The sequence below is a fragment of the Halictus rubicundus genome, chromosome 8, assembly GCF_050948215.1.
Source record: "Halictus rubicundus isolate RS-2024b chromosome 8, iyHalRubi1_principal, whole genome shotgun sequence".
Lineage (NCBI taxonomy): Eukaryota > Metazoa > Arthropoda > Insecta > Hymenoptera > Halictidae > Halictus > Halictus rubicundus.
In genome coordinates this window covers 16226648-16249069 of record NC_135156.1, presented here as the reverse complement: position 1 = coordinate 16249069, position 22422 = coordinate 16226648, and the positions used below count along the sequence as shown (strand labels likewise).

The 22422-nt window shown below is 41.6% G+C and overlaps 1 protein-coding gene across 4 annotated transcripts in view; it reads right to left on the bottom strand.

The window, feature by feature from the left end:
* LOC143356767 (uncharacterized) overlaps positions 1–18490 on the bottom strand; it is a 48920-nt gene extending 30430 nt beyond the window's left edge. For all 4 annotated transcript variants that reach the window (XM_076792719.1, XM_076792720.1, XM_076792721.1 and 1 more), the window contains exon 1: positions 17968–18490. The gene's annotated coding sequence lies outside the window, so the exon portion shown is untranslated. The remainder of the gene's footprint in view (positions 1–17967) is intronic.
* Positions 18491–22422: the final 3932 nt, after the last annotated feature.

Below are 22422 nucleotides of genomic sequence, written 5' to 3'. Positions count from 1 at the left end.
CGGAGTGTCTGTTCCCGAAGGATTGTACGTGGCACACGCACAGAAAGGAGACGAAGAGTGCGAGCGAGACACGGGGGGGGGGGGCGAAGAGGAAAAACAGGAAGAGAAATAGGGTCGTCGAGACAGAGGAGAGGAGCCAAGAGGAACTAATAGCGGAAGAGCTCCTGGACGGCCGCGATTCATGCTGCGTTCCCCGATAACACTGTCCAACACCAAAAAAATTTTGCAATACCTGTTGGGTGATTCTTATACACTTTGTCATCCTAAAACCGAATCTGAAAGTAGAATTGCTCCATCACGCAACGTTTTCGAAAAATTTTGGTTTTTGTAAAAATGCCCGATTTTGATACGAAACGACGTGTTACGCAAAAACTAAACACGCGAGAAAGTTCAAATTTGAGTCAAGAGATAGAGGGGACTCTCCTCTACATATTTATATAGTCAATTATATTTTTATGTACTTCCTAATAGTTGTAAATGGTTGTTAAAGTTTGAAAATGTGCCGACGCGGGTACTTTGTACGCTCTATTTTTGTATTTATGTGAAAAATCCTTTATCTAGCAGGAATTTACTATACAGGAATGCATTCTACAGACATTTCTGGTAAAGAAACCATTCACGAAAAGTATTTGGTTCCCTTAATGTACGAGAAGGATCAGAAAATGTTAATTGACAGCGTGTGCGCGACGCGTTTGTAATGATTGGCACCCAAAAAGACAAAAAAAAATGTATTTAATTAAGCATAGTAAGCAAAGACATACTTGAGTGGTACCAACGTCGACTACGCATAGCGACGGCCCTGGCGAGTCGCGAAAAGGCTGCAATGGCCGTCTGGCGCGAACGCGTCGCGCACACGCTGTCAATTAACATTTTCTGATCCTTCTCGTACATTAAGGGAACCAAATACTTTTCGTGAATGGTTTCTTTACCAGAAATGTCTGTAGAATGCATTCCTGTATAGTAAATTCCTGCTAGATAAAGGATTTTTCACATAAATACAAAAATAGAGCGTACAAAGTACCCGCGTCGGCACATTTTCAAACTTTAACAACCATTTACAACTATTAGGAAGTACATAAAAATATAATTGACTATATAAATATGTAGAGGAGAGTCCCCTCTATCTCTTGACTCAAATTTGAACTTTCTCGCGTGTTTAGTTTTTGCGTAACACGTCGTTTCGTATCAAAATCGGGCATTTTTACAAAAACCAAAATTTTTCGAAAACGTTGCGTGATGGAGCAATTCTACTTTCAGATTCGGTTTTAGGATGACAAAGTGTATAAGAATCACCCAACAGGTATTGCAAAACTCGAAAAAAGTTTAATTTTGTTGGACAGTGTAACGACGAAACGGCGCGATCACTTTCGCGCGGCTTATCGGCCGGATCTGCCCTCAACGCCGCCTCCAATTTAACCGGGGGAAGACAATCGATGATGGGACGCACAGTGCACTTTCCCTCTTTCGCGGGAAGAGACTGGTCACTTGTCTGCGGTCCTCCCGAAATCGAAAGAGCCGCAGGCTCGTCTTCCGAAAATAGAATCTCCAGTTTTACGAATCGCCGGTTCGTTAACCCTCGGACGTTCTCTGAGACGCTCTCGAGGTACGGAGAATTCTCGATATATGTCGACAACACGGGTCTCGTCTGCGTCGTGTATCGTATAGGAGACACAACCCGACTCGTGTTTACACTTCTCGGCGTCCGAGGCCTCTCTTCGTGGGTATACCCCGCGGTAGTGGGGATAGTTCCGCGACGTTTATCGTCCAGGCCTTGGCGACGTATGTAGAGAAATTACTGTACTACATGATCTTGTAACGTTTGTGCCAAAAGATATGTTTCTGTAATGCTGGATCAAATAATTGTCTTTGTATTGTCGAAATGATTATTTCTGTGAGAGATATTCAGGCGCATATTGTAACAACCCGTTTGTATTGTACGATTTCTATTATTAACCCTTTGCACTCGAAGCTATTTTAACTCCAAAACGAAACAATTTCTCCGACATAGAATATTGCCCTTCTACGTATTTTCTATGTATGTTATACATACGAAAATGGTGGAATTTACTCGTCAATACTGAAATGTTTAGCAATTTATTAAATACAAACAAATTTAATAACGTAAGAAATATTTTGAATAATGATACAGCAATTTTTAGTGGCGCCATTCGAGTGCTAAGGGTTAACGGACCAATGCCGCCATATAAGCGGTATGGCACTTTTACTTACTGGGTCCAATGCAATAAATCATCTTGTTATCCTATTACTCTGTATATATATATATATTAATAAATCTTCACTAAAATATAAATATGTTCCTTACTATACTGGATATAAAAGTGTCGAGTCCACAGTTTCTCTTCGTATGAAAAATAGCTTGGTCCTGGTGGGAGGTAAACTTGAAATGCTTCCGGACCGTTAAGGGTTAAACAGCTCAAGTTCGATTCGTTTTTGCCATTTGTACAAACCGACAACAATGTCAACCGGCACCGTTAGATGCGCGAGCAGAACAGACGCAAAGAATTCGACGTTCCATCGAGCGTTTCGTCGGAGCACAAAGCGCGAGGAGGGTGAGATATCGTCGCCGGTGTCGTGATCGATGAAAAATATAATGGAAACGGGACCCCGTCCCCCGTGGGTCAGCGAGGGGGTTAAAGTTGAGCGGGCTAACGGGCTTATAAATCGCGGCGGGGCACGGGGGCCGGTGTCGTTTCATTATTCACCGCGCTCGCGGCTGTTCATTTGCTCGTGGAAACCGATTATCGGCCGGCCAGAGCTCCTTCTCCGGTTTAAAAAAAGACGGGAATTGTGTGTCCGCCTTGTCTACCCGCGTCTACCCGCGTCTACCCGCGTCCACCGTCGCCGTACCTACGTGCGAGAGCTCGACGTCTAACCGCTAACAAGGCTCCTCTATTTATAGCGCGCGGCGTTGTGTCGTACAACGCTTCGAGAACAAGCTCGCCCCGAAGCCTCGACAATTTTCCCATTTTCATCGCGACGATCGGCTTCCAGTCGTTCCGAAATCGGTTGGGAAGTGTACTGTTATGCGAGACTACCGGACTTATCTATTCTCTATAGATAAGTCAGACAAATAGATGAGTCAGAACTCACGGGCCTTCTCATCTACTAGACTAAGGCAAAATTACTCACCGGTACAGAGATTTCATGTTAAAGTCCAACCCTGCGAAAACTCCGACCTCCACGTCATTCCCTATCTCTAAGGGCTAGTGTCATCCATCCCCACCAAACTTCCATAGTTGTACTCTTATATAAGGCCCTGCGAATGGGCGCAGACAGACAGAGACAGACAGAGAAGAAGTTACAAGTAGCCCGTCAGTCGACTCGTTTGTTACAAAGTTATTCGTCGTGTACAAAATCGCTTGTATTCTTGCTTGGCGACCTATTCCCAAATAAACCTAAGTTGTGCTGGAAGAGTTTGGAGTTTATTCGAGGATACTCTTCATCTACCCCTTCCTGCGGCATAACAGTACGCTGCCTCCGAGATCATGCTAAGCGCCGACACAGCGCGCCGTTCAAAGCTGCGAAACTCTCAACACGGATTTCCAAGCGGATACAACGTTCTCTCGATTTTTGTCCACAACACGGGTCCACTCAGAGACATGTATCGACTAGAAGATACTGTTCTTCGGTGCACTGCCGTATATCGTGCAGATACACTGCCGAACGGGGTATATCAGTGGGGATAGTTCTGGGACTTTTATCTGCAAGGTATTTCTGACATTTATCGAGAGAACACTGTATTCAAATCGTGCGGATGATTCTCTCAAGCGTTCGGTGTGTCTGTGAATCTAGAACGATTAGTTCAACCCTTCGACGGCAGAGGCATCTTCACCTTTATTGTTAGTAGACTGCGGATCTGTATGCAAAATACAAATTTTCTACCGGAATTGCAACTGACTCTAAATCGATTTTCTTAATTTCGATTAATAGGTAAGGAAAATTATGTAACAGTATTTTTCACTGTTTTCAAATACGCCTACCCATTTTTGTGATAAATGCATAAAATCCGCAGTCTAATTGTTAGTATCAAAATCGTCATTCAATTGTTCAGTTTCTGGTGAATTAACGAAGTGAACAGTTGCTGCATCGGGAACAACAGAAATATTAAACTGTTTACAAGTATCTTCGAGAGTACGTTGTACAAAATTGATAAATAAATATCCATTTTGAAATGGATGAGCGTAATTTCAAGTACAGATGTACAGAGTAAAAATCCCCTTGAAATAAAATGATATTTTGTTGTTGCCGATATATTGGAGAATCCATGAACACTCGATAAATATAAACTTGCCTAGTTTTCTTCCAAGAAATTATTAAACAAACTGATTTTTAAGTGGACCAAATGGTCTTTCCTTCGGCGTTTCAGTGCCAGTCGTCGTTTGGCAGCTCACCGTGTGTCTCAACAGGTCACCGCACACGTTCGTCGCACAGGTATAGTTCGTTTCGATCGTCGAACATCTTCACGGTTGCGAGTCACATAGAGCTCGCAGTAGTTGCACAGTATAATACTAGCAGCTGTGGATCATCTCTCGATGAACGTGTGTTGGCTGCGTCAGTGTTCGCGAGAGCCAGAACCATTTTCGAAGCGTGACCGACACACTTATGCGGTCTACGCCGCTGGAAATATTCGTTGCGTCACCCTCGAATTTACGCGCGAGATCATTGATAAAATAAAATCATGTTACGACGCCAAGTATGACCGCTGAATTCCCCGCATAGTATCACGCGACATTATTTTCCTTGCGGTTGTCAACGTGCGCGATTATGGCTTGCCCGAGGAACCCGTGGCACGCCGATGAAAACTGACCTTGACATTCGCTGTCATTCACCACGTTTCTTTCAGTATGATTTCTGGGATTTTTCAAATCGTCACGTGCACTAGATAATGTCATTGTTAATATAGGAATTGTTGGATGGCTTGTACATTACTGTGTACTCCGCGAAAAAATTCTTATGTATTTTATATATATAATAATAATTTAATAATAATATCTAACTAGTGTTCTCGTTGTTCATTAATTTGCAAATTGTTTGTACGTAAATTGCTCTTTATATGAAAATTTTCATTCTAACGATACATCGTTTCTGAGCAGAATCAACCTAGCCATTTGTTCCAGTTTATTATCAATTAGGCGAATCGAGTGCCTGAGGTAACTTAATTAGTAGACCTTTACGAAGGATAAAACATTGATGCGTTAATTTAGAAAATGCAGGGGCCAAATTGAAATTTCTTTCTTCACACAATACGTTGTTTGTTATACGGGAAATTTATACGGGACTATAATTAACCTTGCTATTCTTTTCTGTTTACGATCAATTAGGAAAATCGTTCCATTGGCACGTCGATTTTCGTGCAGAATTAAAAGTTCACACATGTGTGTCATAGTTCACGTAATTTCTGTATTCAATATTAATTATGCACACTTTGACAATTACTCGAAGCGGAGGATTACACGAACACGAAGCAACAGTCCGTATCAATAATTAAACAACCAACACCGGTACAAATTATGTTACAATTATTAGCGTTCGTTTACAACATGCGTTCGGGTGTCTACCTGATAACTGATCAAACAACGTCCAATGTAGATTACATTATAATTATTGTATTCGATGAATGAGCGATGAACTGTTGTCTGCTTCACGCTGTGCCCGAATGAATAATTTTGCTTAACGGTATCCAAATGAGTGATTGTTAAACAGCGGGTTTTATGCATTTATGACAAAATGGAGCTCCTAGTGGGGCTGATGCAGTCCTACTTTTTGTGCTAGCAATTATTTAACGTGTAAGTATTAATTTTACCATCTCACTACGTTTCTAGTTACCATTTCGATGGAGGTGAATATTGTAAATCCAATTTAATTGAATCATTGCATTTTTAAAGCACATTCCGAAGGTCCGTTTAGGGGTTAGAAAAATTTAAGAATATCAATATACTATTATTGGCCTCCGTCGCTTGCATCTGACGTAGAACATTTCATAGTGATCGTGATGAGTTAATGGAGGCCAACAATTCCTCGGAATTGTTTCGAGTTTAATTAGACCAGACGGAAAATTTCTTTGCTAATTCCAGGCTCTCTGAAGCGGTGAGCATCGGTGTTTGGAATTTGAATGTTTCAGCGAACAAATACCCCCAGTGCCGTACATACCGACGATTTCGTGAAACTTACGGATCGATGGGTCCCGTGGAATCCGACGAGGACGTCGTTCCCACAGGGGCGGCACGTCGAGAGAGAAAAGCCAGGTTTTTATCCGGGATATTAGGGCACGCAGCGACGATCGAGCTTTCCAGCGCGTCCCGTGTATTTATAAACGTTCTTTTCATCCGACGACTTTCCGAAATTCCGATCTCGTCTGGATATTTGTCATCGCGACCACGAGAATCAATATTGGCCGCCGGCTTTCCGAAAACTTCGACAGAACCGATTTCTATCGCATTTTACAGCATACTCCGAACACACGATCGCAAACCGGTACACGTGAAGAATTAAAGGAGCACACTCGGTTCTAGTTGAAAATTACTATAACTTTGTGACGGACGGTCGTACAGCGATCGTTCTCGCCACACTCTAAAGCCTGAAGCCTCAGCTTTCGAACCCCTCAGTCAATTTCTTCAAAAATGTTTTTACATTCCACGGAAAAATGGAAAAGCGACGACCCCTTAAAAATCAAACAATTTCTCTCACCCGCAGACTGTCCCCCCAAAATTCAATAAAACGGAATCAAAAAATCGTACGAGCATCTTTCTCAGCTGATTTTGAAACCTGAAGCCCCCAGTCGATGTAAAAAAAAGAAAATTTAACATCCCATATGCGATGAAAAAGTCGCCCTCTCTGTCCGAACAATGTTTGCCACCAGCAGACTTTTCGCGAAAATGTTCAATTTCAGTCGTCAAGAAAGTTGTTCAAAGTCGCCAGAGTCGTTTGAATTTTGTAATCGCCGAGTATCAATTCCCAGGAAGAAGCCAACTGCGAGAGCAAACAAACCGGAGAGGCGTGCAATTGTTCGTAACGCGATTCGCAAGTTCCCGGAGTCCAATTAAATCTTTAGGTAATTAGGCGAACCGGTAACGAACCAACGCGACGCCGAGAGACGCCAGGCGGAACGGCAGGATGGAAGGATGGAGACCCGGCTCGAGGACACGCTGTTTGCGAGAGGATGACGGATGGCTATCGATTGTTCGCAAATTCTCGTGGCTTCCCATCGGACGCGATCACGAGGAAACGCGGCTTTCGACTGGCTAGCTCGGGATGCTAGCGAGTCGTCGACGCGACGGAAAGTCGACGAGTTAGACGTGAGTCATGGCAGCGCGGAATTTTGAAATTTTGCAAAGTCCCCGAGGCATCCGGTGCCATTTTCTCGCGATTTTTCCCTCGGCAGATTATCGTCCCATCGTAACTCTGAGGTGATTCTAATTGCAAACTCTAATTCCTATTTATAATTTTTCGGTGCTGTAAAAAGCAAATTTTACAAAATTTTCGAAGTGAATTTTTGTACACTTTACGGCCCGGAGAATCCCTCTGATGCGCTCTGTCGCTCATTCTACCGGAAAATGCGCATTTTTGCACAACTCGGTTGTTTTGCAATGGTTTTGAATGAATTTCGTTACTTTTTGCCCGCCCTACGCGAAAACCTCGTTACTGTATAAAACAACGCATGAAAAATATCAAAACAAGAGAACGACGTCATTCCTTGTACTATTTTCGCTCGTTTCCTGTTGTTAAATGTTGTAATTATATTTTTATATTTTCACGCGGAACAAACTCGCGAAAAATCAATGAACACGGGGGGAGGGGGGTGGGGGATGAACGTATCATTTCCTCCGATGGAAGTCTTAAGACCAGATTCCTCGCTGACACTTCCGTCTGCGATGCTTTAATTAATAAGGTTTGAGATGGCTAATGGATCGAGAGCTGTTTCCCCAGGTAAGCCTTTGAGTGGCTTCCGTTCGGAGCCTCGGCAAACAATAGGTACAATCTACTGTCTCCTAACCTCTTGCGTACATACACACGGTTCTCCTCCGTTGACACGATCCATGTAACAACGAGTCGAAAATCACAAGGAGAGATTTCTCTAACGATGCTACGAACGGTCGAATATCAAATTGCAACTGGCGTATCGAGAGATATTTCTTTTTTCACCGCTAAAATCGCATAACAAACTCCGCGCGGGAGCTTGCGAGGTTATAACAAATGCTCCTTCGCCAATTATAAAGCTGACCTCACTCCGCTCATCGAGCAAACAGTCCGAACGGTTACAGAACCCCTCGGGAAATCGATATTCCAAATTTACAAACATCCCTTCAAAATTCCAACAAAATCAGCCGCATCGTTCGCAGACGGGAATGCATTACAGGAAAATTAGGAGTATTTTAGTCGTAACATACTCCACCGTAAATCGATAATCCAAACTCGCGGAGATGAAAACTGGTTCAGCTGAAATAACATCCCCCAAAAATTGTAACAACTCATTTACAGAGGCAAGAAAATCGTACTCGAACTCCTTCGATTTTAGATTTTCATATTACAAGAATATTTCGAATCTGCAAAGAGCCCGATCAGTTCAGATAAAATACCTTCTGAAACATAGTAATTTATCCGCAGAGAAAGGGAAATTATACGTAAACGTTCCTTTGATCGTAGCTAAAAAGACATCCCCTATTTGCAATAAAATATACACGATTATTAGACAGCGGATTTCATGCATTTATGACAAAAATTGGTATGTGTAATTTAAAACAATGAAAGCAATAGAAGAATTTAAAAATATTGTTATAATATTTTCAACTTATTAGACATATTACGAAAGAAAATATTAGATAGAGAAATTTCACTCCAGCTTGTTGGAATTCAGGTAGACTTTTTTTATTTTGCATCAAGATCCGCTGTCTAACGATTACATATAGAAATGAAAAATCGACAAGTCGAATTTAACCCTTTGCACTCTAAAACGAAACATTTCTTCCGACCTAGAATATTTCCCTTCTATATATATATTTTTCATGCTATACATACGAAAATGGTGCAATTTACTCGTACAGTATTGAACTGTTTAGTAATTTATTAAATACAAACAAATTTAATAATGTAAAAAATATTTTGTATAATGATACCGGAATTTTTTAGTGGCGCCTTACAGTCGCCATTCGAGTGCTAAGGGTTAATCCTGAAAAAAAGCCGCACCGAATTAATCTTCCAATTTCACAAAAATGTCAAGTTCATTTCGAAATCATCCCCTAAGAATCGCGACGAAACTCGATTACACTCGAGTAGAATCGTACGACCCCCAAATTCGTTTGATTGCAAACTCGGAAGCACCCCCTAAATCAATATCTCGAATACTCGCTTCAGAATACTCTGTTAAAAAAACAACCCTTAAAACTCGCGATGAAACCACCGGTACAAATCGCACGAGCAAAATGAATAAATCCTTTGATTACAGTTCGGAAAGAAATATCCGGTGAACCGTTCGCGCTGCAAAAATCGTGGTCGACCATCGACTCTGCGCCTCCCCTTGGGCAAAAATCCGCCGAAGTATTTCAATTTCAACCCCGAGGGAGTGCATTTCGTGTCGCGGAATTCCCCCCGGAAAGCGAAAGTATTCGTGGAAAGACAGGGGGTTGGATTCTTTCAGTGGTTCGCGGCTTAATCGACCCGCACCCTTTAAAAGATCTCTCGGTATCGTGCTTTAAACCAGCCCCCGCGCCCCTTCGCACCCCCGCGACAGCCCGTTTCGCCCCGGCGCGGCGGCTGCAACCGCTTTTCTCCCACTATGCACCGCGTGCACCGAAACCCATGCACTCTCGATCCATATTCAGCTGCGTCCACATGTTTCGCTCTGTCGTCACGGCCCGCTGTCCGGAAGAGCAGAGGGTAGGAAGGGGGTGCGAGGGGGTGGAGCAGCGAAAATAGGAGGAGAAAGCTGCCGGTGGTGGGGGAGTGGGGGTGGTAAAAAGAGACCAGATTCGCCGGCCCGTTTCGCGCAATTGATCGGATATATTTATCGCGCGGTGGGAAAATTAGCTTTGTTATTTTTACGAAAGCGGAGCCCTAATTTCCCACCGCCGCCGCCGCCCCCGCCCGCTTCGTTTACCACCCTCTCGCTCCCCCTGGCCGTCAGCCTGAAAATGAACGCGGTTAGCCGGCGCTAATTAATCGAGTTCAAGGCAGGGATACGACCCGGAGTTACCGTAACCGCGCCTAGTTCCAGAAACCGGACTCTGCTCATTCTTTAAATGGATTTCATTATGCTCGGAGAGATCGATGCCGATGGGGCGCTGCCACTTTCGGCAGTGATATCGATTCCGCTCTCCCTGGAACTGCGATTGGTTCGCGGATTTTGTTATTCCCTTGATGCTCGCCCGACGGAGCCGGTCGCGTGACTATACCGGATCCGAGGCCGCGATTTTCAGGTTGATCATTGGCTCGTGGTCGTACATGCGTCTGTCGACGAATTTTCAATTTCATTGAAAATTTTTATTAGAATTTTTGACTGATTAAAAACGAGCTCTGACGTAATTTTGAGACGGCAGAGAAAGTAGACGAATTTAAGAACGCGAATTGTTTTCAACTTCTTAAGATTATCAAAGTAGAAAAGAACCGAATTTTTATTTTCCATAAAGACCCGCAGTCTGGATGGCAGTGCAGGTGCGGTAGAAATGAATATTAACGAACAAATTCGTTTTTGTCCGGACGAGTGCTGCGAGAAGTAGAGTGGAATGTTTTTAATGGAAGGCGAAGGTATGGCGACGAATATGTTCGTACAGCTGTTTTATGGGAGCAGAGTATTTTACACGTGCGGAACAAAATGGCGTTGTTAGACTGCGTGTTTTACGCATTTGTGAGCGATAGGTGAAATAGGTGAACGCTTATGGAGATTCAAATACGAATGAAAAATTATGAGAATGAATTACCGAAATTCTTCGGATGACGTATAGACTTTAATCTGATTCTAATCCTGATTCTAATTTGAGAATTAGATTGGGCACGTTCCCCGACATTCGGTCTTCCTCTTCGTCAAGTCCTTCGGGCTCTGTTGCGTACACAGCTCGGCGATTTATTTGACTATCCCTATTTCTCGCCGACGATTGCGAACACTCTAACACCAACATCCCCGAAAACCGATCCGTAAACTGAGCTCGAACTTTCTGCGCCCGGAAATCGCAGTGTACACAGACAGATTTGGGATCCTTAACCCCTTCTGACACGTTTCGCAGGATCGCTCCTCTACCGGGAACGTTCTGTCCCCCGATCGATCCGGATGATCCGAGCGTTAAGTGGGTCAAAGTACGTCGGGCGATAGGTATTCTTACAAATAGCAGGCTGGCTTTAAGTTTCTGCTTCGCCCGTTGACGCACTTCGACCAAAGGACACTGACCTAGACCCGAAAACTGTTTATTTTAAAGCCTGGTTATGGACATTTTTAACGGGGAAACCCGAATCAACGCGTTTCAGTCTGCGCTCTCTCATCAGAAATCTTTTTATTCGTTTCTATTAATCTACTTCTTAAAATTCCAGTTCCAGCCCAATCCCATCGGGCATCTCTCCGAAGGCAAGTCTTCGGACAAGTCAAGAGACCCGTCTCGTTTTTCCGCGCGAATCTGGAACGACGTCGACAGCATTGAGCAACGGAGAGGCGAGAAACACCCGGACAGTTAACGAGAAAGCTTTCCTCGCGACACTGTTCCCCGAGATAGAGAGAACGCGCCAAATCGCGAGGGTGAATTGTTCTCCGCTTTCCTGTCGAAGTGTCTCGCGAAGAAAAAGGGAATCCCGCTCTATATCGGTCGGACAATATTTGTCTTTGATCCCTTCGACACCCTGTGACCTTTCGCCTACAACGATCAAGTTAAATTAAACTCCGTTTTGTTGTTCGGGAAACCACCGCTCTGGGGATACTTAAGAACAACGGTGTTTTATACCTTTCCAGGAAGGTTGTATGATTACTGTGCGGAATGGTACTGTGGTCGGGGGGTGGGGGTACCAATTACTGTTTCTATATTAATTATATATTAACTGATTTTAACGAAAAAATTTAATATCTCTGTTTCAATGTTCGTTGCGCTCTAAAGATAGGTATAATTAATACAGGCACAGTAATGGTACCTCCGCAGTAATTGGGTCCCTTACCCCACTCCCTTTCGTCACAACCACATAAGATGCGCAGTATAATAACCACACAATTTCTGACATCCATATTCAACGGGTAGTTCCAACCCTACAATGAGAAGGTTAACGCGTCTACAGGAATATCCCTGGAAAACACGTATAAAACGTTGATAAATAAACCCGTGAATAATTGCAGGCGTCAACAGAGCACAGTTCTAAAAGCAGCTCGAGGTCTCAGGCTAAAACATCGAAGAACAGCAGGAAATAAGTAAAAAAAAGTCGCCAGACCAGTTGCTATCTACCGACACCATTGGCGGCATTAGGCTCGACTCGGTGTGCTGAGAAAAAAAAAGTAGCATTAACCCGGGGACGATTATTTATGCAGGCCAGATAAGAAAGAGCGTGCAACTTCTGGAACAAGTTGGTATCTTTCTGGCGTCGAGCAGGGCGGTAGTTTGCAATCGACGTTCCCCATCGGTTTTTGGGGCCACCCCCGGGGGTCGTCGGTGACCCCGAAACGCAACGTCTCAGTCAAGCTTCTTCGGGGTGGGTTCGCGGAGTCGATCGGACAGAGACCGTTCGCCGCGGACGTTCTTTGGAAGCATTCCAACGTTAATAGAGTCGCGCCTTCCTACCCCGGAGCGCGAAAAAGTTGTTAGGAGCCATTTACCTGAGGGCTCTAACCGACCCCTACACTCTTCGAGCCCGTGGAAAGCTTGAACACGGCCGCCGAGCCGCTTTCCGCCGTTCGCCTAGGCCTACGTGTTCTCGTTTAGACCCTCGTGTCGCCTAATTCGCCCATAGGGCCCCGGATAAGGAATCGTTAAAAGGAAGAGGAGGCCCTCACCACCCGGACCAATTTTGGTACCATTCTTAATTCACAATGATCAAAACTGTAAAAATACACGAATGGGAAATCGTTCAAAAAATGTATTTCCTCGGGTATATATTGTAAAAGAAGTGGCTAAAAATTTCGTTATTTTTAATTCGCCCATAGGGCCCCGGATAAAGAATCATTAAAAGGAAGAGCCTTCGCCACCCGGATCAATTTTGGTACCATTCTGAATTCAAAATTATTCAAACTGTAAAAATACACGAATGAGAAATCATTTAAAAAATGTATTTCCTTGGATATATATTGTAAAAGGAATGGCTAAAAATTTCGTTATTTTTAATTCGCCCATAGGTCCCCGGATGAAGAATCATTAAAAGGAAGAGCCTGCGCCACCCGGATCAATTTTGGTACCATTCTGAATTCAAAATTATTCAAACTGTAAAAATACACGAATGAGAAATCATTTAAAAAATGTATTTCCTTGGGTACATATTGTAAAAGAAGTGGCTAAAAATTTCGTTATTTTTAATTCGCCCATAGGGCGCCGGATAAAGAATCATTAAAAGGAAGAGCCTTCGCCACCCGGATCAATTTTGGTACCATTCTTAATTCAAAATTATCCAAACTGTAAAAATACACGAATGGGAAATCGTTCAAAAAATGTATTTCCTTGGGTATATATTGTAAAAGAAGTGGCTAAAAATTTCGTTATTTTTAATTCGCCCATAGGGCGCCGGATAAAGAATCATTAAAAGGAAGAGCCTTCACCACCCGGATCAATTTTGGTACCATTCTGAATTCAAAATTATCCAAACTGTAAAAATACATGAATGGGAAATCGTTCAAAAAATGTATTTCCTCGGGTATATATTGTAAAAGAAGTGGCTAAAAATTTCGTTATTTTTAATTCGCCCATAGGGCCCCGGATAAAGAATCATTAAAAGGAAGAGCCTTCGCCACCCGGATCAATTTTGGTACCATTCTGAATTCAAAATTATCCAAACTGTAAAAATACACGAATGGGAAATCGTTCAAAAAATGTATTTCCTTGGGTATATATTGTAAAAGGAATGGCTAAAAATTTCGTTATTTTTAATTTGCCCATAGGGCCCCGGATAAAGAATCATTAAAAGGAAGAGGAGGCCTTCACCACCCGGATCAATTTTGGTACCATTCTGAATTCAAAATTATCCAAACTGTAAAAATACATGAATGGGAAATCGTTCAAAAAATGTATTTCCTCGGGTATATATTGTAAAAGAAGTGGCTAAAAATTTCGTTATTTTTAATTCGCCCATAGGGCCCCGGATAAAGAATCATTAAAAGGAAGAGCCTTCGCCACCCGGATCAATTTTGGTACCATTCTGAATTCAAAATTATCCAAACTGTAAAAATACACGAATGGGAAATCGTTCAAAAAATGTATTTCCTTGGGTATATATTGTAAAAGGAATGGCTAAAAATTTCGTTATTTTTAATTTGCCCATAGGGCCCCGGATAAAGAATCATTAAAAGGAAGAGGAGGCCTTCACCACCCGGATCAATTTTGGTACCATTCTGAATTCAAAATTATCCAAACTGTAAAAATACACGAATGGGAAATCATTCAAAAAATGTATTTCCTTGGATATATATTGTAAAAGGAATGGCGAAAAAATTGGATAGATAAATTTTCGTTATTTTCATAAAGTAACGTAGAATGGTCATATTTAGTCCCCCCGTAAACCCAGTGTTAAAGAGCACCGATTAAACACCGGATTTTATGCATTTATGGTGAAATTTAAAACAGTAAAAACATTTAAAGAATTTAAGCATGTCAGTGTATTGTCTTTGGTCTAGGCACGCCATTAAAGAAAGAAAGGAGGGTCTGTGTAGTTACCCGTGGTTGATGCCGATAATTTTTATTTTGCATGTTAGAAGTCGGACATTTCGTATGCAACAATCTAACAGAGATAGTCGAAATAAAATATTAAACAGAAAATTATACAGCCAGGTTCGTAACACGTTTGAAAAAAATGACATCGAAGGGGGATGACAATCTACGAACGCACGAGGCTCGCATCAATTTTGTCGTGAACACGGCCTCTCTTGACTTTTAATATGGGAACAACATTTATTCAAGTACCTCGCTAACAACGATAATAATCGGATCGCCGGAGTCTCTGCAAATCGTTCTTTCCACGATCCAATTTAAAATGGCGACTATCGGACATGCTTATGCTCCTTACTTTCAATATTTGAGGAAAGTCAAGCGGAGGAAGGAGTTCTTATACAGAGAAATAATAAATTTTCCAGTATGTGAACTCGGGAAGCGTACGAGCGATAAATTTATGTAATAAATGTACTCTAAATAACAATGTGTACAAAACTAACTTTACTGTCTTTAAGCAAATGTCCCGTTTTCCTGAATGAGTGCACAAGGGTTGGACAAATTCATCTAATTGCAACGCAAACATAAATTTCACAGGGAAACCGAAAATTGTACAGGGTGGCCACCATTTTAACGGAGAAATGGAAAATTTTGCAGTATGCAAAGCAGAAGACGGGTGAATTCGAGCTCGCGGAACACGCGAGGGTTAAATTTTGTCGAAAGAGCGAAAAGGATGAAACGATAACAGTTTCCCCGTGGACGCGCTTGAAAAAATCCATCCCCCCCCGATTTCCTCCAGTGTTTCCTCATTCAATAAGCGTCCTGGTAACGACGCACGGAAGCTCCCCGTTTATCTCGTTCGCGGATCTCCGCGATTTACATTTAGATTTTCCTGGTAGCGAGCGACGCGACGTTCTCTTCACGGGGTGGTTCTATGGGGGTGGGCTTCGCGACCAGACCGTCAACCCCTTCCACGGCAGCTTCTTCAACGGGGTCCGCTGCACAATCACTCTGCCATGAATAGTTCACTTCAAACAATTTCCATATCCGATTAAAAATTCATCCCGCGTGTTGATAATCCAAAGGGAACCCCCTCGTTTCACTCGCGTTCCCAACTGAATTTACTACACGGAATATGTCGGGTAGGTGTTAAGGGCTCCTCTGGAGCTAAGGATATTTTTCAATGGTCGTCGTACGATGCTTGGAAATAAAAATAATGGACAATAATATAAATAGTCTGTGAAAGAAATACCAGAATAATATTTTGCTTTAACCTCTTGCAACGAGGCAGACTCAAGACAAAGGTTTCAACCAGGGTCTACTAACTCTACATGGTATCCATTTCTCTTAAATTTAATTGAAATTTTACTCAACACTAGAACGGTAAAGAGTAATTGTGGATATACAATAAATATAGATTTCCTTTCTCAACTAGAAAATTGTTAAGAATTACGGAAGGGTTGTACCAGTTTCTCTAGTCTTCATTTTGTATTAAATAACTTGGTTATTGCTTATTGTAAAGTGAAACTGTTTTGAATGACTACTGTCGGATGGACGTGGAAGATTTTGGTGTACAAATTGTTGTATTAAAGGTAATGGTTTTTTCAGAGAAAATAGGAGAAGATCAATTTGAACAGAGGGTGGTTATTGCTTCGTGTAGAGATGGGTATAATGGGTACGTACGGATTTGTAAATAATACTTTAACCAGTGGAAGAACTTGTTCGACCACCCAGACAGCAATAAATTTCCTGAACGTAGAACATGGGGAAAAAATCATTTCTTGTTAGAAAGATGGCTTTGTGTGTTGACCCAGACGGGGATGTCGAGGAAATATGTTCATAAAACGTTTCACATCGACGATGCGTTTGTGATTAATACTTGAGGTAGTAGAGGTACCCATCGGTCCACACGAATTACAAGAAATTTGTTAAAGTGCAAGTATCTGATAGGAAAAAACCTTTTTTGATAGGGGGTGGTTACTGCTTAGGTATTAGGTAAGATAACGAGCCCAAGAAAAATTGTTATATAATATTGTACTCATTGGTGCTGCGTTTTGCAAATAATTCTTTATGCACCGTTGGAGTCTGTCTATCAAACTACCCCTGATGAAAAAATTATATTCGATGAAAGGTGGACTATTGTTCCACATACTTCCCCAGATATGATAATGATACAATTGCAAATAAAACTGCAGATAGTCCGAATACCTCTGTATCGAAATACGCCAACCTCAAAAATGAGAAAAAATCATCTTCATGCCAAAACAATCAAGATAACTCATCAGAGTATTATATCTACTAACAATATCTTCGTACCCCATGTACCACCCCGCTTCTCCATTTTTCCTCGACAACTTTCCCATTGTTACTCCCAAACCAAAATCACAGCGACTCGATAATCTCGGCTAGCTGTACAGACTTCAAAAATAAAAACTCCAGTCCTGGCCCTAACAATTTCCACATGATCCTGCTTCGAACGATTTCACTTTCCACCCGAACACCAAGCAGTTCACACCAGCTTGCATAAATAGCTCCTAGCACGACTGTTAAGATTGTCCAGAGATAACCCTCGCGACACGCGAAACCGCCTAACAATCGTGTTCATCTGAATGGATTCCAGGTGAACGTGTTCGGTTACGAGAAAAACCATCGAAGCGTTAACCGTGCGACAGGACTCCAGAACACGGGGTTCGAACAAAGGGTCGAAAAAGACAATGGGGGTCAGTGGCGTGGGCACGGGGGTTGCTGAATCTCTCGCACGGCGACTCCAATCTCTCTCTCTCTCTCTCTCTCTCTCTCTCTCTCTCCAGGTTCGCAGAGATCCGCGGAAACGAGGCCACAGGGGCATCTCCATCGGCGATCGGGGATGAGAGCGATTTCGCACGCGGAATCACATCTCGACTGTAATAAGGGACGCATGGGCTCTCGCGACTGGCCGACGATCGATACGTTATCGATTGAGAAACACTTCCCGCTTTATCCGTCGCGTTCGTCGCGGAGCGAATGGATCGCGCGGATCGGATAGATCGGACAGATGTCGGACAGATAGATCGATCCCCGAATCCCAGTTACGGAACGCACCCCTTTAAACGCGGACCACGGTGGGCCCCCCCCCGGTGTGTGTCTCACTTACCCCAGTGCCGTGTCCTCCATGCCAACTATCGGGAAGCAATCGATCCCCCAGGTTCCCGCTACACCATCCTCCCTGATCGGCCCAGTTTGATCGCCCCTAGTCGCCACCACTTTCCCCTTGAAGCGAGCTCCACTCTCTTCTTCCTCTTCAGCTTCTACCTCTTCAGCTTCTTCTTCAGCTTCTTCTTCAGCTTCTTCTTCGCTTCGTCCGCTTCTTCTAGGTGGCTAGGTCGGCTAGGTACCTATTTCTCCGTTCTTCTTCGTTCTTCTTTCTACTTTCTCGGCTCTTACTGCTTTCTGAGCTGTTTCTCTCTTTCTCTCTCCCTCCCTCTCGCGCTCTCTCTCTCTCTCTCTCTCTCGTGCACGTTCTCTCGGCCTGGGCCAGCGGCTACCGTGGACACGTCTCTCTGCCGACAGCTTACATCTTGACGGTCCGTGCCAGCTGTGTTCCGCAGGAGACACGCTCTCTCGGCCCTCTGCACCGACGCACGGCGACCCACGTCCTACTCATGCTCGCTGTCTCTCGAACGCGCACTCGCCACCCTTACCAACGAACCAACGAGCACCAGGGGTGCACGATCGCGCGCAAGGGCCACGGGACTACCCTTGCCCGCCATCTTTCGAACAGCTCCAACCGACCCGACAGCGAGGCTTCAGGCTCGAATCCACGCACAGCGAACTATTCAACCCCAAATTGCGGTGGAATCTCCGTTTTCGTATACAGTAACGAGCAAAACTGAGTCTACACTATTCGAAGCAACATAACTTTTTAAAAATCAGATCAAACGACTTGAATTTTATTGAGAAGTTAGAAGGATTAGTTTATCAGACGAGGTGTACAAAATTTTTGAAAAACGTTTGAATTGGTCGGAATCGCAAAAGAAATAGTAAAAGTTGGTTTCTTTAGCTTTCTTATCTGAGCCTGTATTGGAAATTTAAAAAATGTGTTTGATTCGCTTGAATAAGTTATATCCGTGCTGAAAATTTCGCCGATATTGGTTAATTCGTTTACGAGTTATAAACGGTCAAAAGTGGAAAAATTGCCATTTTTCACGATTTTCGACTTAAAATCGCACTTTTAATCGTAATTCTAACTTCTCAATAAAATTCAAGTCATTTGATCTAATTTCTAAAAAGTTATGTTGCTTCAAATAGTGTAGACTCAGTTTTGCTCGTTACTGTGTATCCTCGAAATAATACAAATTTTAACTAATATTGTTCTAAAATTGGTCACATTCAGGAATTATCAACTCGTCCGCACGACTGTAAAAACGTCATTGTGATTGAAAACTAAGATTATTATTTTACAAGTGTACCTTCGTTTTAATCTGACCAATTCTTAATAAAATTGTGAGTGTACTAGATATGCACATTTTTACATTTCCCTTACCGCCCCAAATAAAAAACTAGTAAAAAGCAACTTTTCTGTGTTTTTGTAACTCAGACCGAACGCAATATTTGTAAAATTTTCATTGTGTATCCTCTTATAAACTAATCCGACCAGTTTGACAGAATAACTGAAATTGTTCAGTTATAGACTGCGGATCTTTATGCATTTATGGTACAATTGAGTAGATGAAATTTGAAATTGTAGGGGAATTTTAAAAATTTCGAACGTTAATACACTATTTCTCACCTATTATAATTAGCAAGAGAAGAAATAACGTTCTACTTGATTTATACTTCTTGTAATCGATGGAAACAATTTTTATTTTGCATAAAGGTCTGCAGTCTAGTTATAAAAAAGGTTATTCTGATTTGTATATCTGAGTTGCATCAGGTTTAATTTTTTTTTATTCGTCGCGAGGATGATCCCACAGCGGGATGGTGGTAATTTGGAGATTAGGGGATGATTACTTAGATTGGGTTGTGGGTTTTTGGAGGGAGAAGGTTCTGTGGTTTGGAGGGGTTGTAGATGGAAGCGTCGAAATTTGATTTGGGGAGTTTGAAGGAGGTTAGGAGAGTTTTCGTTGGGTTGTAAGTGCATTTGTGAAAGAAATTGTTAAATTGATTTGTGTGTTTGCGGGGATGTTGGGTTCGGAGGATTTTTTGTGACATTGAAAGGGTTGTTTTTGGTCGTAATTGTTAGGGGTGCTCTAGTAGTTCTGAAGGGAATTATCAAATAAATTGGTGCATTTTATCCATTTTCATTTGTAATTACTTACCGGAGGATGTGAAAACATTTTCGACGAAAATTACTAAATGCATCGAAGCATTCATGGAATCGTTAGCAGTGTGATTAAAATTGAAACCGTTTATTCTCATTTCACTTCACACTCTTTGTCTTTGTAAATATATTTCTGTAGGAAATTATTCAATAAATTGATGCGTTCGAGAGTGTATTAAAATGTAAGCTGATTGAAGTCTTGATAAATGCGGTACGGAATTTTATTTGTCTAATTGCATTCAGAATTTTTAATTAAAATTGGGAATTTGAGGGTGCTTTTGCAGAGGGTTGTTAAATAAAATATTGTTATGTATAAATGCACTTTAATGAAAATTCAGAATGCCAGAGGTACATTTTGTTGCAGAACGTGAGCATTCTGTTTTATAATTATTGAGAATGTCACAGTATCCCTGAGGGAAATTATTAAATAAATTCATGCGTTAGCGATTATATCAAAATTGAAGAATTTTAAATTGCGACTGTAAATTCGTGTATCCATAAATACATTAAAATTGAAGGACCTTATTAAAATGATAAAAATCATTAATCATTCTCTTTGAATCGTATGAAAGATATTATTTTAAAATAATTCTGATGCTACACGAATACAGAATCGCATAAAATAATTAAATGGAACAAGCCATTGCTGTCAAAATGAACGGAAATATCTCAAAGATTAAAATTGTCAGAAAAATATCCATTTCTTTAAATAAATTGATACACTCGTATGCATTTATTACAACGAAGATCAATCAAAGTCTCGATAAACGCAATCGGCTAATTTGTTGTTCTAAAAACATGTCTGTATTAGAATATTATTCGACACATGTTAAATGCTGCAGCGTGAAATTATTAAATATATTGATTGCTTCGTGCGTGTGCAGCAGTGGGAATCACTCGAAGCCTCGATAAATGCACTTTTAAAATTTACATAAGGAAATTGGTGCATACGATTACTTCAACTACTCTGTTCTAGCATTCACGATATTCAAAAGAACTTCTAAGTGCTACATATTTTCATAAAACGTTTGCTCAGACTTGATGAAAAGATTTAATCCAAAGACAATGTTATTAAATCATTATTCTGTGTTCATAAGCCGTAATACTTTAAACAGTATGCCTTCCGCTCAATGAAAACGGTATTGTCGCCTTAATCATGCTGGGTTCGCACGTTCGGTAAACTGTACCAAGGTGAATGACCCTGTTACCGACGACACGAGAACGCAATTGTTTCATAATGCATACTTTTTATGTCAATATTAAACCGCGTTGGCTATATACATACATACATATATTATTCCATGAAACGCTGGATTATTTATTTTCTTAATTACGTTCGACACGGTATTTTTATTAGAAATTTATAACGCAAAGAACACATTCGATCCAATGTCCCCTTTATTGACCCACTTGTGCCTGCCACGAGAATTTCCAAGCAAATGAATGCAAAATACTGTCCCCTTTCTATTCAACTGCTAATCGAATCTTTCTCGCTAATCGTTGCATAATCTTCCAGCTTCGGAAAACTCCTGTCGCGGAGTTTGCAACCCTTAGGAGAACAATTACACAAATATCCCTCATTACTTTGCTTCTAGCTGTTGCAACTTTTATAGTCGTTCGAATATTAAATTCTCTTTTTATTAAACACTGTTCTACCTGTTTCAACTCTGTTTCTCATCATCTTTCCATTAAAAATATTTTCAGGACCGTTTTATAGAAATACCAAAAAGCCTCAACAAAATTAGACTTACCATCTCTACTCTGAAATACACAGTTAAAAAATGAGGGTTGTTTATGTGCTTAAATGTAGCCTCGCAGTGAATCCACATTAAAATAAATGAAAAAGGAAACAACAAGGCTTTAAATTCTCTTTACCCTGTCAGTTTACAAATGAAAATATACTGGACCGTGACGCTTACAACAATTTCACCTGCAACCTAAACCATTCTACCTTTCTACCATTAACCTTGTTACAATTCTCCTTCCTAATCGAAAACCTTCAATCGTCCCCTAAAAATTCCGTCACCGTCCCAAAATCTTCAATCTTCTCTTAAAAACATTTTCAACCCTTCAGTTCTGTATCAAATAAGTACCAGGCTCCACAAGGTACAACAAGGTAATTAATGAGCAGGGGTTGTTCATTCCAGGAAAAATCGCTTTCAATCATCCCCTGAAAATCTCACCTCTATTTCAAGATCTCCAATCTTCCCTTAAAAACATTTTCAACCCTCTTTACGACCGTTCCAAATAAAAACAACCAAATTACTTGCCACCGTCATTCTGCAACAA